This window comes from Drosophila innubila (assembly GCF_004354385.1).
Source record: "Drosophila innubila isolate TH190305 chromosome 2L unlocalized genomic scaffold, UK_Dinn_1.0 5_B_2L, whole genome shotgun sequence".
Lineage (NCBI taxonomy): Eukaryota > Metazoa > Arthropoda > Insecta > Diptera > Drosophilidae > Drosophila > Drosophila innubila.
Window position 1 is genome coordinate 2,995,276 of NW_022995373.1, and position 15,727 is coordinate 3,011,002.

Sequence of the window (15,727 nt, forward strand, 5' to 3'; positions counted from 1 at the left end):
GGAAAACGCTAAATCCTGCCAACAGTTCCCAAACCATAAGCCAGATATGTTCTATATATCATTGAAAGGTGTGTTTGAGTTTTAGGGCGCCTTTAAACTTCCTTTTTTTTTTTTCTAAAGTACTCAGGCAACATTTTACAGGTGAAATAAAGTTTTAGCTTACATTTTGGCGATTTCTGACAAAACGGCTCTAACGATTTTGTTAAATTTTAATGTTGTACGTACGTATTTTCGCTTTTTGGTATATGAAACATAAATTTTGGCTGAGGGTTCAAAAGATATTACCTGTTATGAATAAATACATTTTTCTATCGGTCGAAAATCACGTTTTAGTAATAAAAAACTTTTGGTTTTATGAGATATCTCAACCAAAATGATACAATATGCATTTATTGGTTTTATATATTCTGACCAAAGTTGGTTCAAATCGACCACTATATCATATAGCTGTCATAGGACCGATCGGGTAAAATTAGGTTTTAGTATGAAAAACTTTTTGTTTAATGAGAAATCTTAACCAAACTAATACAATATGCATTTTGCTTGGTTTTATATATCCTGACCAAAGTTGGTTCAAATCGACCACTATATCATATAGCTGTCATAGACCGATCGGTCCAATATTAAGTCTTAGTATGAAAAACTTTTTGTTTTACTGAGATATCGTAACAAAACTAATAGAATATGCATTTATTTAAGACTTATATATCCTGAACAAAGTTGGTTCTAATCGGAACCACTATATCATATAGCTGTCATAGGACCGATCGGGTGAAATCCAAGTCTTAGTATGAAAAACTTTTTTTTCATAGTAATTCAGGGTCTCCGATTATGGAGAGTATGCTCGGCTGTAGCAACGCGAGCAAAGCGAGCAGGGCGGAGCCGCTAGTTTTCTCTTTATAATTAAAGAAAAAAATTTTTAAATATGAAATGTTCAACAACTAAATTTTTATATTTTATTATTTGCTTGCATTAATGATAAAGTTACAATGTCAAAAGCAAAAGCAATTGCAAATGATAATATAAAACAAAAATTGGCATTCGGCAATTGCGCAAAAGTTATTTTTATGTACAAAGAAGATCACCCTTACTCACAGTGCACAATGCCAATTTTCGTTTTTTTATATTAATTTATATTTTTATTTAACATTTTTAGATTAAACTGAATTTTGTTCGTCACAAAATTGATATCAGAAATTTTGGGTTCTAGAAATTGCTTTCGTCACTAGACTTTTACCTCGTTTAGAGGTTTTTTTGTGGATTTAATATTCTCCGTCTTGGCATTTCCCACAACAATGGAAATGGCTATAGTTACAATGATCCCTAAGCTCTAAAACCCACTGAGCAGCTTGCGTCTTACAGGCCTATCAGTCTTTATCAGGCCTTCTAAATCCTTGAGCGTATCCTGCTTACTGAATGTTTGAATCAACAGACTCTCTAACTTTATTCCTAATCATCAATTTGGATTCCGATATCAGCATAAGTACTGATCAACAATTGGCTCGTTACACAATTTATACTCAAGGCCTACGAAAAGAAGAATAATTTTGCTCTGCTGTTTTCTTGGATATTCAAGAAGCCTTTGATCGTGTTTGGCATCAAGGTCTTCTGCTCAAACTTAGGCCCATCTTGCCACTGACCTTATTTGCTGTAATTACTACTTACTTGACTGATCGTACCTTCATGGTTGAATCTCATAAAGGTGCCAGGTCAACTCCTAAGAGAATAGCAGCAGGTGTACTCAAGGCAGTGTCCTTGGCCCTATTCTTCTACTATATATACTGCTGACCTCCCAACCCCTGAGAATATTCTCCTTAATGCCCCTTACAATACGGAGGCTTTGTAGCCACATATGCTGATGACACTGTTGTCATGTCAGCATATGCTGATGACACTGTTGTCATGTCAGCTGCTGAATCTCAATTACTGCCATTCGTCAAGTTGATGTAACCTTTGAAGCCCTAACTGCCTGGACCAATAAATGGTGCATCAAAATTAATGCTAGTAAACAGCCCATACCTTTTCTCTTCGTAATAGCAACGAATTTGGACTTCCTAGAATTTCACCTAAGCTTAGGGTCAAGCATTGTTGAATATCACCCCTATCTAGTGAACTGGACAGCAAGCGAAATTTCTGCGTTCATGAGAGAAGTGGTTAATAAGTTGAAAAACCGCAGATCCCAGCTCAACTGGCTGATAAACAGAAGAAGCAAGTTACCGACTGAATGCAAGTCTTTATTGTATAAGCAACTCATTGCTACTGTGTGGCAATATGCCCTTCCTATCTGGGGCTCACTCACCAGCCAAACGCAAATTGAAAGAATTGTTGTCTTCCAAGATGATACCCTTAGACCATTGCTAATGTTCAATCTCCTTATCCAACTTCCATTCTTCACAGAAACTACAAAATTAGCACGTTTTCGGAAGCCATGACAAGCAGTCTGCCAGACTTGCTCAAAGATTGTGTCACTTTAATCCGGAAGCCAGAAGACTGATTTTTTTTGTGATTAATAGCAATAATTATAGACAAACTATACTCAGAGAAAGCTGAACTAAAATAATAATATTAGTATCAAGACTCAACTAAAGAGCGCAGAAAACACTAAAAGAAACTTCTATTAGAGTTTTAAAAATATTCTAATATTGGAAATGCAGAAAGAGCAGACTATACTAATAGAGATGTGTTAATGGGTAATAAATAAATATTGCAATTTTATATTACTTTAAAAGTGCTGTACGTTCAAAACAATGTGAAATGTACTTTTATTTACTTAGAATTGGCTTGTGTTATCAGCTTCTCCAAAGGCAATCAAATTGAAATGGGTGGAAAGTTGAAACTGACATGAATCTTGTCGAAGTACAAGAGTGATTACAATAATTATAAGTGTCGTTGATGTAATAATTTGAAATGTATTATAATGTTTTGTTTTGTTGTTGTACAATTTCTTTTGTTTGTGTTGAAAACTACGCTGACTGATATTAAAAATGAAAGACAGTTTGTTTATTTAAATTATAGTTTATATTTAGTTATTTAGCTCGTTTTATAATCGCAACACCGACACCACATGTACACAGTTCGAAGCACAGAAAAGAAGAAGGTTCATAACTTAAAGTGTGACCACACCATATGCAAGGCAAACTTAAAGTAGTGTTGCATAATGATATTTTGTATGTTGAATAGGGTATTCCAACACGCCCCTCAAAAAATAACATTTTTAAAGTTTAAACTAATCAAATTAGTAAATCATATTCATTTCGTTTTATCATAGACTTATTTTAATATGGCTGGTGTGCATTCTGGGAAGTATTATGTGCAGCCCATGACGAAAAGTTGCTCCTGGGCAAAGATTTTGTCGGCGCCCCTCCACCCCTACAACTTTTTTTTTAGCAACACATTTTTTAAGCAAATAAACAAAACAAAGATAATTCCTTCAAAACATATTAAATTGATAACTCCAGTGTCAAAAAATTTTTACTAAAATTAATTAAATGTTACTGCAATAAAATTTATAACATGATAATTAGCTAGTTAGCAATTTGAACACTTTTATCTCGAGACTATTCGAGTTAGAGGAACCAAATTGGGTGACAATACTCTTAGGATGTTGACCTATCGGAAGTTAATTTTAAAATTTGGCCAGGACCACGTCAGCCCTTGTTTTTTTTAGTTAAATCAAATATTTGAGACTTCTTTGACTTTTAAAGTGCTGAGTCGTTGCCATTTTATCCGCATATTGTCTGAATTTAACAATACCATCCTAAATACATACTTTAAAAATACATGATAAAATTAAGAATTTTAAACTTTAATTTTATAATGGTTTGCCTTCTAAAATTTTAAAATTGATTTAAGGTCCCCAAATTGAGGTAATTAATTGTTAGCTTTATGAAAGCAAAATCATAAATTTTTACCCATATTTGGAGATATTCGATTGATAGTCTCTGCTTAGTCTCTTGTCCAATTGATGATCGTAAGTGGTTCAAATTTATTTGAAGTTTGCTAAATAAACGATGTACTAATGCTGATGTGATGTGAAGATGTGATGTGAATCGTTTAAAAATCGTTGTCAAATTCATTGTATGCTTTTCAAGTTCACTGTCCAATTTGGATTTAGTGATAAAGTCCTGTTTATTAATTCAAATCATCAGAAACAATAAAAAAGTGCCTCAAATCTCAATTTTAGTTGCTAAATGATGGGGTCGATTGATTCTAAAATGGAATTCGAAATGTAGCAGTTTCTGGTATGTTTTTGCTATCATCTGCAGCCACATATTAAAAAATTGTTTTCGCACTTTTCGTTTTCTGATTTATTTGTTTTCAGGCTTAACCTCAAATTTTTTCTAAGTTCAAACTCATTTTGAAATATCGGCGCCCCTAATATCTTAGCGCCGGGCGATTGCCCCTGCCCCTCGAAACGGCGCTGATTACGTGATCTAGCATTTACATGAGGATACGGGGAAACCCAGAAAACCCCGATCAGATCACTTTCAAATGTTAACATAAGATTGAATTCACATTTCATAACTTGATCACGGGCTTAATTGCCTTTGCTGCAGATGTTGATAAGACAGTGCTCCTGGATGAAAAGTCAATAGACTTATGATGATGGACCTATTCGCTACAAAGTATTGAATAGACAGCATTAACAGGATACAGCAATAGTGTAACCACAAGCAGGCCGATCAAACCAAAGCATCAATTTTAGCAATATGCGATAGCCTGTTGCAATATCACATATAATCGAGGCGAAACAATAACATACCAAATGGCGCACCATAAGAGCGGTATGTTTTGAATCAGAATCATCGCTTGCGCCCACGGTGGGGTCCACGCAATGCTTAAGGCGTCGAGGAGATTACATTGTCTTAGGATATGCAAGGCATTGCCTTCCATTTGATCACACAACAAATTTATTTGTCTATCGTAGGTTGCAGTAAGTCAGTTAACTCATTGGTGAAGCCATGTTGCCCAGGCTTTGTAAGCATTATTGCATGGTATCTAGGTATGCGTGCCATTACTTTTCAGTTCGTATCAGTTACCTAGCGTAGGCTTGACGGTAAGTCAAAAGACCCTTTATGATAAACTAATTTGCCTTAGACTGCACATGAGAATAAGACAAGGCCTCCAGTAATAAAATTAGTTCTTGTACTTCGGCTAGTTTATAAATCTATAAACTCTATGATGGTAGACCTATTTGCTTAGGCTGCACATGCTAACAAGACAGAGCTCCTAATAACCAAACAAGCCAATTACCTAAAGTAAGTTTGGACGGTAAGTCGGTAGACTCTTTGATCACGGGCTTAATTGCCTTTGCTGCAGATGTTGATAAGACAGTGCCCTGGATGAAAAGTCAATAGACTCATGATGATGGACCTTTTCGCTTAGGGCTGCACATGCTAACGAGACAGAGCTCCCTAATAACCAAACAAGCCATTACCTAAAGTAGGTTTGGACGATAAGTCGGTAGACTCTTTGATCACGGGCCTATTCGCCTTTGCTGCAGATGTTGATAAGACAGTGCTCCTGGATGAAAAGTCAATAGACTCTCTGAAGATGGACCTATTTGCCAGGCAGCACATGCTAACGAGACAGAGCCCTAGTAACCAAACAAGCCAGTTACCAAAGTAAGCTTGACGGTAAGTCAGTAGACTCTTTGATGACGGGCCTATTCCTTTGCTGCATATGTTGATAAGACAGTGCTCTGGATGAAGTCAATAGACTCTCTGATGATGGACCTATTTGCCTAGGCTGCACATGCTAACAAGACAGAGTCTCTAGTAACCAAACCAAGCCAATTACTTAAAGTTTGGACGGTAAGTCAGTAGACTCTTTGATGACGGGCCTATTCGCCTTGCTGCTTATGTTGAAAAGACAGTGTCCTGGATGAAAAGTCAATAGACTCTCTGAAGATGGACCTATTTGCCTAGGCTGCACATGCTAACAAGACAGAGCTCCTAGTAGCCAAACAAGCCAATTACCTAAAAGTAAGCTTGGGCGGTAAGTCTGTAGACTTTGATGACGGGCCTATTTGCCTTTGCTGCATATGTTGATAAGACAGTGCTCCTGGATGAAGTCAATAGACTCTCTGATGATGGACCTATTTGCCTAGGCAGCACATGCTGACAAGACAGAGCTCCTAGAAACCAAACAAGCCAGTTAAAGTAAGCTTGGACAGTAAGTCAGAAGACTCTTTGATGAAGGGCCTATTCGCCTTTGCTGCATATGTTGAAAAGACAGTGCTCCTGGATGAAAAGTCAATAGACTCTCTGAAGATGGACCTATTTGCCTAGGCTGCACATGCTAACAAGACAGAGCTCCTAGTAGCCAAACAGGCCAATTACCTAAAGTAAGCTTGAACGATAAGTCGGTAGACTCTTTGATGATGGGCCTATTAGCCTTTGCAAAATATTATTTAAGACAGAGCTCCTGGGTGAAAGGTCAATAGACTCTCTGATGATAGACCTATTTGCCTATGCTGCGCATGCTAACAAGATAGAGTTCCCAGGAAACCAATCAAGCCAATTACCTAAGGTAAGCTTAGACAGAAAGTCAATAGACACACTGATGATGGGCCCACTTGCCAAGGCTAACAAGGCAGAGCTCCCAGAAGCCAGTTACCTAATGTAAGTTAGAACAGAAGGTCAGAAGACTCTTTAAAGATGGACCTGCTGCAAGGTAAGGGTACTTACTCATGTACTACCCTACAAATCATACTTAACGAAGAAGAAGTCAGAAATCACTAATGACTACCAATGTAATTAGGCATTGCGCTGTCCTAGATAAAGAAAGCAGGGTGTTAGTAATCTACAGGCACGCATTGCTACAAAGTATTGAATAGACAGCATTAACAGGATACAGCAATAGTGTAACCACAAGCAGGCCGATCAAACCAAAGCATCAAATCATTAAATAGTATTTAAGCTCAAGCAGAAAGAAGTACAATTTAAAAGCGATCAAGTAAAATGAAGTGTTATGCCAACAGAAATCTTAGTTCAGCTCCAGCCCAAGCCCCAGCACAAAACAATTCCAGCCATTGAAGGTCTGTCAAAATCAAGAAGCTTGGAAGTGCCACTGCCGGGCCCGGCACAATAAGACCTTTTTCGCCACATAATATTAATAATTAAAAATAAACACAGTATTTTGTATGTTAATTTATTAACTTAGAGCCAAATTTATTCAATTAAAGAGTAGTTAGTAGTAAAATTTTAGAATGTTGTGAACATTGAAAGGTAACTAATCTGGGGATGAGGATTAACAATTGATCCAACATTTATTGCAAGGATTGGGAAAACCCAGAAAAACCCAATCAGATCAAGAAATGAAGATTAAGATGATTAGAAGCTGAAAGAGAATAGAGCAGAGTAGTTAGATTATAATAGATTAGATTAGGAAATTCAAGACTTGAGTTAGGAGGATTTTAAGAATTAATCATTACAGGGAGACGTTAGTCAGAGTAAAGCAGACAAGGACCAATAATAGACTTAATAAAAAGTATTAGGTGCAGTGGCAGACAAATATGTTAAAAGGTCAAGGCCATAAAGAAAGTTAATCACTTTCATCACTGCTCAGGTATTGGATCAGATTAGGATTCGGAGGCACAGAAGGCTGTGGCTGAGGACTAAGTCTTGGCCTGGGAAAGGCAGTAGCAATTCGCTGCTCTATAGCGCGCAATTCATTGTTCAGATGATTAAGATGGCGATTAATGTGAGTCATTCGTGTGGCACTTATTGGAAAACGAAGCGTAAAAGAAGCCTCCGTGGAATCTGGATCAAAGGGGAGCGCTGCACGAACTTCACCAATTCTTTGAAGTAAGTTTGCTCTAATGCCATGAAGAGCGAAGAAGTTAGGCCTTGTCGGGGCATTAGTCGAGGGAGGTAAAGTGTTAAGTTGAATATCAGGGAGGGAACGTGATAGATCTTGGTTTGGTTGCGGCAGCGGGATTGGCTCCAGGCCAGCTGGTTGCCTGGTGAGAGCAATTTGGCGTTCAGTTTCCTGTAGTTCGTGGCTTAGCAAACGAAGATCCCGAGTAATATCAGTCATCTCTTCAGCAGACATGGGAAATCGAAGTCTGAAGGTACGCACAGTCAAGTCAGGATTATATGGAAGCCTGGAGCGAAGTTCACTCATTCTTTGCATCAAGGCTTCTCTTCTGTCAACAAGCTCTTGAAGACCAGGCGGCGGCGGAGTGTTTCTCCTTGTTACAGGAACAGGGTTGGTGTATTGTTGTAGTGGTCTGAAATATGTTTCATATTGTTAAAGATATCATCGACGGCTTGCTTCTAAGCGGAAAGGAATGTAAGGTGCATAGATCAGTCTTCTGGCTTCCGGATTAAAGTGATGACACAATCTTTGAGCAAGTCTGGCAGACTGCTTGTCATAGGCTTCCGAAAACGTGCTAATTTTGTAGTTTCTGTGAAGAATGGAAGTTGGATAAGGAGATTGAACATTAGCAATGGTCCTAAGGGTAACATCTTGGAAGATAACAATTCTTTCAATTTGCGTTTGGCTGGTGAGTGAGCCCCAGATAGGAAGGGCATATTGCCACACAGGAGCAATGAGTTGCTTATACAATAAAGACTTGCATTCAGTCGGTAACTTGCTTCTTCTGTTTATCAGCCAGTTGAGCTGGGATCTGCGGTTTTTCAGCTTATTAACCAGTTCTCTCATGTGAACGCAGAAATTTCGCTTGCTGTCCAGTTTCACCCCTAGATAGGGGTGATATTCAACAGTATTAACGGCTTGACCCATAACCTTAGGTGAAATTCTAGGAAGTCCAAGTTCGTTGCTATTTCGAAGAGAAAAAGGTACATGGGCTGTTTTACTAGCATTAATTTTGATGCACCATTTATTGGTCCAGGCAGTTAGGGCTTCAAGGATTACATCAACTTGACGAATGGCAGTAATTGGGGATTCAGCAGCTGACATGACAACAGTGTCATCAGCATATGTGGCTACAAGAGCCTCCGTATTGTAAGGGGCATTAAGGAGAATATTCGCAGGGGTTGGGAGGTCAGCAGTATATATAGTGTAAAGAATAGGGCCAAGGACACTGCCTTGAGGAACACCTGCCGCTATTCTCTTAGGAGTTGACCTGGCACCTTTATGAGATTCAACCATGAAAGTACGATCAGTCAAGTAAGTAGTAATTACAGCAAATAAGGTCGGTGGCAAGATGGGCCTAAGTTTGAGCAGAAGACCTTGATGCCAAACACGATCAAAGGCTTCTTGAATATCCAAGAAAACATCAGAGCAAAAATGATTCTTTTCGTAGGCCTTGAGTATAAATTCTGTAACGCGAGCCAATTGTTGATCAGTACTATGCTGATATCGGAATCCAAATTGATGATTAGGAATAAAGTTAGAGAAGTCTGTTGATTCAAACATTCGAGTAAGCAGGATACGCTCAAGGATTTTAGAAAGGCCTGATAAAAGACTGATAGGCCTGTAAGACGCAAGCTGCTCAGTGGGTTTTAGAGGCTTAGGGATCATTGTAACTATAGCCATTTTCCATTGTTGTGGGAAATGCCCAAGACGGAGAATATTGTTAAATATAAGGATAAGGTAAAGAAGAGCAGAGTCAGGGAGACATTTAATGACTCTGTTATCAATATTGTCAAGGCCTGGCGACTTGTTATTTTCAAGGCTTTTAATTTGGGTCTTAATCTTAGGAAGAGTGACCGGACGAAATCTTGGGGAGTGAAGTACATGCTGCATTGGAGTAGCAAGTAGATTAATAATATTTGAGCGTTCACCAGGGGTGTTTAAAAGAAAAGGTTTAAATCTATCATTAGTATCATGACGCCTGACTGGAAAATTTGGAACTGGCTGTCTTTTGATTTGCTTGGTGAATTTCCATAGCTTTTTCATACTGTTGTTATCATTAGGGTCAATAGCCAATAGGGTTCTATCAAGGCGCCTTACTTTCTTAGCTTGTAAAGCAATATTAAGCCTTCTAGAAGTGAATCTATGGAGTCTACGGGCATCCTGGTTGCGCATAACAAGGTGATTGTATTTGAAGAGTCGTTTGGCGATAAGCAAATTTTGGATGTGCCGATTTGGTGTGTAGCGGACACTAAAACGGCTATTTACTGGAAGGAAAGCGGAGTTATTCGAGGCAAATGTTGCAGCTTGATGAATATTTCTTGTGAAGATATTAACGGCATCTTCAATGTCTTGACTCGATGAAATTTCAGTATTCAAATTAATGTTTTGATTAAGCCAAAGGTGAAATTTTTTGATACAAGCATTGGCAGAAAGAATAGGCTTTTTGAACGGAATAGTGTTAGATTTATCTGAAAAGCTGATTATCAAGGGGAGATGGTCAGATCCTAGATCTAGCGAGGATTCAATATGTAGGCAGTCATTTTGAATACCAGAATAAACAGCAAAGTCAATAGCAGAGGGTGAATGCTGAACATAGGACGGAAAGTGAGTGGAGGAGCCCGTAGCAAGAATATTATAGTTATGGGCCCTTATACAGGTGTCAAGATTATTACCTCTGTTACAGGCGCGGGGGTTGCCCCATCATAGGTGCTTAGCATTCCAATCACCAGCAAGAAGGAAGCGCGGTGTAAAGAGTTCGAATATTACCTTAAAGTCTTCCGATGTAAATCGTAGTTGAGGTGGACAATAGGTGGCAGCTAAATTCAAAAGCGGTTGACGTTGAAAGGAGATGCTAATGGGGGCACATTGAATTGCCGGAGTAATAAAAGGAGGAAGTGCCATGTGGTCAATGTTCCGATTAACAATGACTGCAGAGCCACCACGCCTAAGGTTGCCTGGATAGTTTGCGACATAGACATGGTAACCATCAAATTTAATGAGGTCAGAATCAATAAGGTGGGACTCAGATATAAGGGCTATATCGATATCATGTTGGCGAATATAAGATTCTAGTTCAGGAAGTTTACCTAGGAGACCAGCTGCATTCCACACAATGATTTTCAAATTGTTGCAAGGGGGGCTGTTGTTGGCCATGTTAAAGTAGAGAAAGCAATCTAGTAAGAGGGAAAGAAAATTGTTCACGTTAAACTACAGGACACAGGTTACAGACAGAAAGCAAAGGACAACAAGTGAAGTGGATGAAATGCGGGCAAAATTAGCCAGACAGTCCAGGAATGATTAAGGGAATAGTTAAATTTGTTCTGTAGCGAGGCCCAGGGTGCGCAGTGCGCGTTTCTTTCTCACTGGGATCGCCACATGGCTCAGATTTCGTATGGCTTCCTTGTAACTGCTGCACCCCATAAAAGCGGCAATGTGGTTACCTCCGCAGTTGGCGCACTTACCCTCCACCGACCTCGGCTTCGGACAGTCTATGTACTTGTGTGTTCCGGCACACTTAAAGCATGTGAATTCCGTTTGTGTGCATTCAATCTGTTTGTGCCCAAATTTTTGGCACCTAAAGCATTGGATGATGCCCCGTGCCCGGCCCTGGGGTTCGACCTTCACCGGGAAGGTGCCAATCTCGGTGATCTTGACTAGGTCTTGGTTTCCCTTTCTTGGTTCCAGCTCGACCCTGAAGACGTTCAACGGCTCTCCGCTCACCGCCCCCACCGCTCGCACCACTGTTTTTGGGCGAAAGCCCATGCCCTCGAGTTTGTTACTAACCCAGTTAGGGGCTAGGTCGCGGTGGAGGCCCTTGATAGTAGCGCGAAAGCCAGGCTCCTCCGGCTTGGACCGGACCCGACAGCCCCCCTCCACAAAGTAGTCCGCCAGCTTGCTTCTGACTTCTTCTAATGGGGCCTCAATGAGGAGCGTGTCACTAGTCGTGGGTCGGGTTTTAAAGCGCCCGGCCCTACCAGCTCCACAGCCCCATCAATGAGGCCTGCAACGTCCTTAGCCCCGTGGACGAGGAGGACGCTGCCAGGTCCGATCTTGCGACGTTTTTCCTTTGCCGGGGAGCCCAGAACATCTCCAGAGCCAGAGCTGGCTGGAACCTCCAGACGTTGGCCTGGGGGCAGGCTTATGTCGGACGACGCAATGGAGCCATAAGAGGCAGCTGCCGCTCTTATTGCCTGCGAAACCGACATTGGTTGGTCGAGAGCCACAGCCCCCGCCCCCGCCGGGCAAGCTGTGGTGCCAGGAGCTACAGCCCCAGCCCCAACCAAGCGAGCTTTGCCATCAGAAGACATGTTTTCAACTGTTTAAGAAAAAAGAAGAAGCAGCTTATTAAAACTAAGAAACAGTTTAAAGCATAGATAGAAAAACTAAGAAGAGTGAGGAGTATAAGAGTAATGTAAGCTGGAGTGAATAAGGGAAAGCAAGACTGTGTGTGACTAATGATCTAGACATAACTAAAGCAAAATATTAACTTAAGATACATGAGGATAGGGTTCTCAATATGCACCAGCCTATTGCATTGATACATATAAACATTGCGAAACAAAGCATACAAGTAGGAGGACCAAGGAAAAGGTCGGGTATGCTTTGGATCAGATACATCGCTTGCGCCCTACATGGGGACCACGCGTTGCTTAGGTTGTTTTGCCAATGCGAGCACTTGCTTTTAGTTTAAACAATCATTCAAAAGAAACAAGCCATCAATGAAAGAGCATGTACGAATTAAGCCAACAATTGCATCCAACTCATAGTTGGTCAGCGCTAAGGATTGGTTGATCAGCCTAAGGAATGCCTGTGGTACACTAGCAAAATGGAATACATCATAAGCAACCTAGAGTAGTACATGTGCGTGTGGGACAGCAGAGAATAAGCTATTTAAATAATAGATGTAGTGGCAAGATAACTAGTTGCAAACTAATTAAAGATCAATCACTAACGAATTAATATCAAACTATAATTTACAGAAAAGCTGAGCCACAAAGAAAACAATAATATTAGTAATCAAGACTAACCAAAAGAGCGCAGAAAACACTAATAGAAATTACTATTAGAGTTTAAAAAATATTCTAATATTAGAAATGCAGCGAGAGCAGCTTTTCTCTGAGTTATAGTCTGTCTACAATTTTTGCTATTAATCACATTACTTATCTTTTATTTGCGAATGAATGATTTTTGACTAGTTTACAACTAAATTTCTAGCCACTTTTAACACATCTCTATTAGTATAGTCTGCTCTTTCTGCATTTCCAATATTAGAATATTTTTAAAACTCTAATAGAAGTTTCTTTAGTGTTTTCTGCGCTCTTTTGGCTAGTCTTGATACTTAATATTATTATTTTTAGTTCAGCTTTCTCTGAGTATAGTTTGTCTATAATTATTGCTATTAATCACAATACTTATCTTTTATTTGCGAATGAATGATTTTTGACTAGTTTACAACTAAATTTCTGGCCACTCTTAACACATTACTATTAGTATAGTCTGCTCTTTCTGCATTTTCAATATTAGAAAATTTTTAAAAACTCTAATAGAAGTTTCTTTTAGTGTTATCTGCGCTCTTTTGGTTAGTCTTGATACTTAATATTATTATTTCTAGTTCAGCTTTTCTCTGAGTTATAGTCTGTCTACAATTTTTGCTATTAATCACAATACTTATCTTTTATTTGCGAATGAATGATTTTTGACTAGTTTACAACTAAATTTCTGGCCTCTTTTAACACATCTCGATTAGTATAGTCTGCTCTTTCTGCATTTCCAATATTAGAATATTTTTAAAACTCTAATAGAAGTTTCTTTTAGTGTTTTCTACGCTCTTTTGGTTAGTCTTGATACTTAATATTATTATTTTTAGTTCATCTTTCTCTGAGTATAGTTTGTCTATAATTATTACTATTAATCACAATACTTATCTTTTATTTGCGAATGAATGATTTTTAACTAGTTTACAACTAAATTTCTAGCCACTTTTAACACATTACTATTAGTATAGTCTGCTCTTTCTGCATTTCCAATATTAGAAAACTTTTAAAAGCTCTAATAGAAGTTTCTTTTAGTGTTTTCTGCGCTCTTTTGGTTAGTCCTGATACTTAATATTATTATTTTTTAGTTCAGCTTTTCTCTGAGCTATAGACTGTCTACAATTTTTGCTATTAATCACAATACTTATCTTTTATTTGTGAATGAATGATTTTTAACTAGTTTACAACTAAATTTCCAGCCACTTTTAACACACTCCTATTAGTATAGTCTGCTCTTTCTGCATTTTTAATATTAGAATATTTTTAAAAAACTCTTATAGACGTTTCTCTAAGTGTTTTCTGCGCTCTTTTGGTTAGTCTTCATACTTAATGTTATTATTTTTAGTTCAGCTTTTCTCTGAGCTATAGTCTGTCTACAATTTTGCTATTAATCACAATACTTATCTTTTATTTATGAATGAATGATTTTTGACTAGTTTACAACTAAATTTCTAGCCACTTTTACACACCTATTAGTATAGTCTACTCTTTCTGCATTTCCAATATTAGAATATTTTTAAACTCTAATAGACGTTTCTTTTAGTGTTTTCTGCGCTCTTTGGTTAGTCTTGATACTTTATTATTATTTTAGTTCAGCTTTTCTCTGAGTTATAGTCTGTCTACAATTTTTGCTATTAATCACAATACTTATCTTTTATTTGCGAATGAATGATTTTTAACTAGTTTACAACTAAATTTCTAGCCTCTTTTAACACATCTCTATTAGTATAGTCTACTCTTTCTGCATTTCCCATATTAGAATATTTTTAAACTCTAATAGACGTTTCTTTTAGTGTTTTCTGCGCTCTTTTGGTTAGTCTTGATACTTAATATTATTATTTTAGTTCAGCTTTTCTCTGAGCTATAGTCTGTCTACAATTTTTGCTATTAATCACAATACTTATCTTTTATTTATGAATGAATGATTTTTAACTAGTTTACAACTAAATTTCTAGCCACTTTTAACACACTCTATTAGTATAGTCTGCTCTTTCTGCATTTCCAATATTAGAAAATTTTTAAAAGCTCTAATAGAAGTTTCTTTTAGTGATTTCTGCGCTCTTTTGGCTAGTCTTGATACTTAATATTATTATTTTTAGTTCAGCTTTTCTCTGAGTTATAGTTAGTCTATAATTGCTATTAATCACAATACTTATTATTTTATGAATGAATGATTTTTAACTAGTTTACAACTAAATTTCTAGCCACTTTTAACACATTTCTATTAGTATAGTCTGCTCTTTCTGCATTTCCAATATTAGAATATTTTTAAAACTCTAATAGTAATTTCTCTTAGTGTTTTCTGCGCTCTTTTGGTTAGTCTTGATACTTAATATTATTATTTTTAGTTCAGCTTTTCTCTGAGCTATAGTCTGTCTACAATTTTTGCTATTAATCACAATACTTATCTTTTATTTGCGAATGAATGATTTTTAACTAGTTTACAACTAAATTTCTAGCCACTTTTAACACATCTCTATTAGTATAGTCTGCTCTTTCTGCATTCCCAATATTAGAATATTTTTAAACTCTAATAGACGTTTCTTTTAGTGTTTTCGCTCTTTGGTTAGTCTTGATACTTAATATTATTTTTAGTTCAGCTTTTCTCTGAGTTATAGTCTGTCTACAATTTTTGCTATTAATCACAATACTTATCTATTATTTATAATGAATGATTTTAACTAGTTTACAACTAAATTTCTAGCCACTTTTAACACATCTCTATTAGTATAGTCTACTCTTTCTGCATTTCCCATATTAGAATATTTTTAAACTCTAATAGACGTTTCTTTTAGTGTTTTCTGCGCTCTTTTGATTAGTGTTGATACTTAATATTATTATTTTAGTTCAGCTTTTCTCTGAGTTATAGT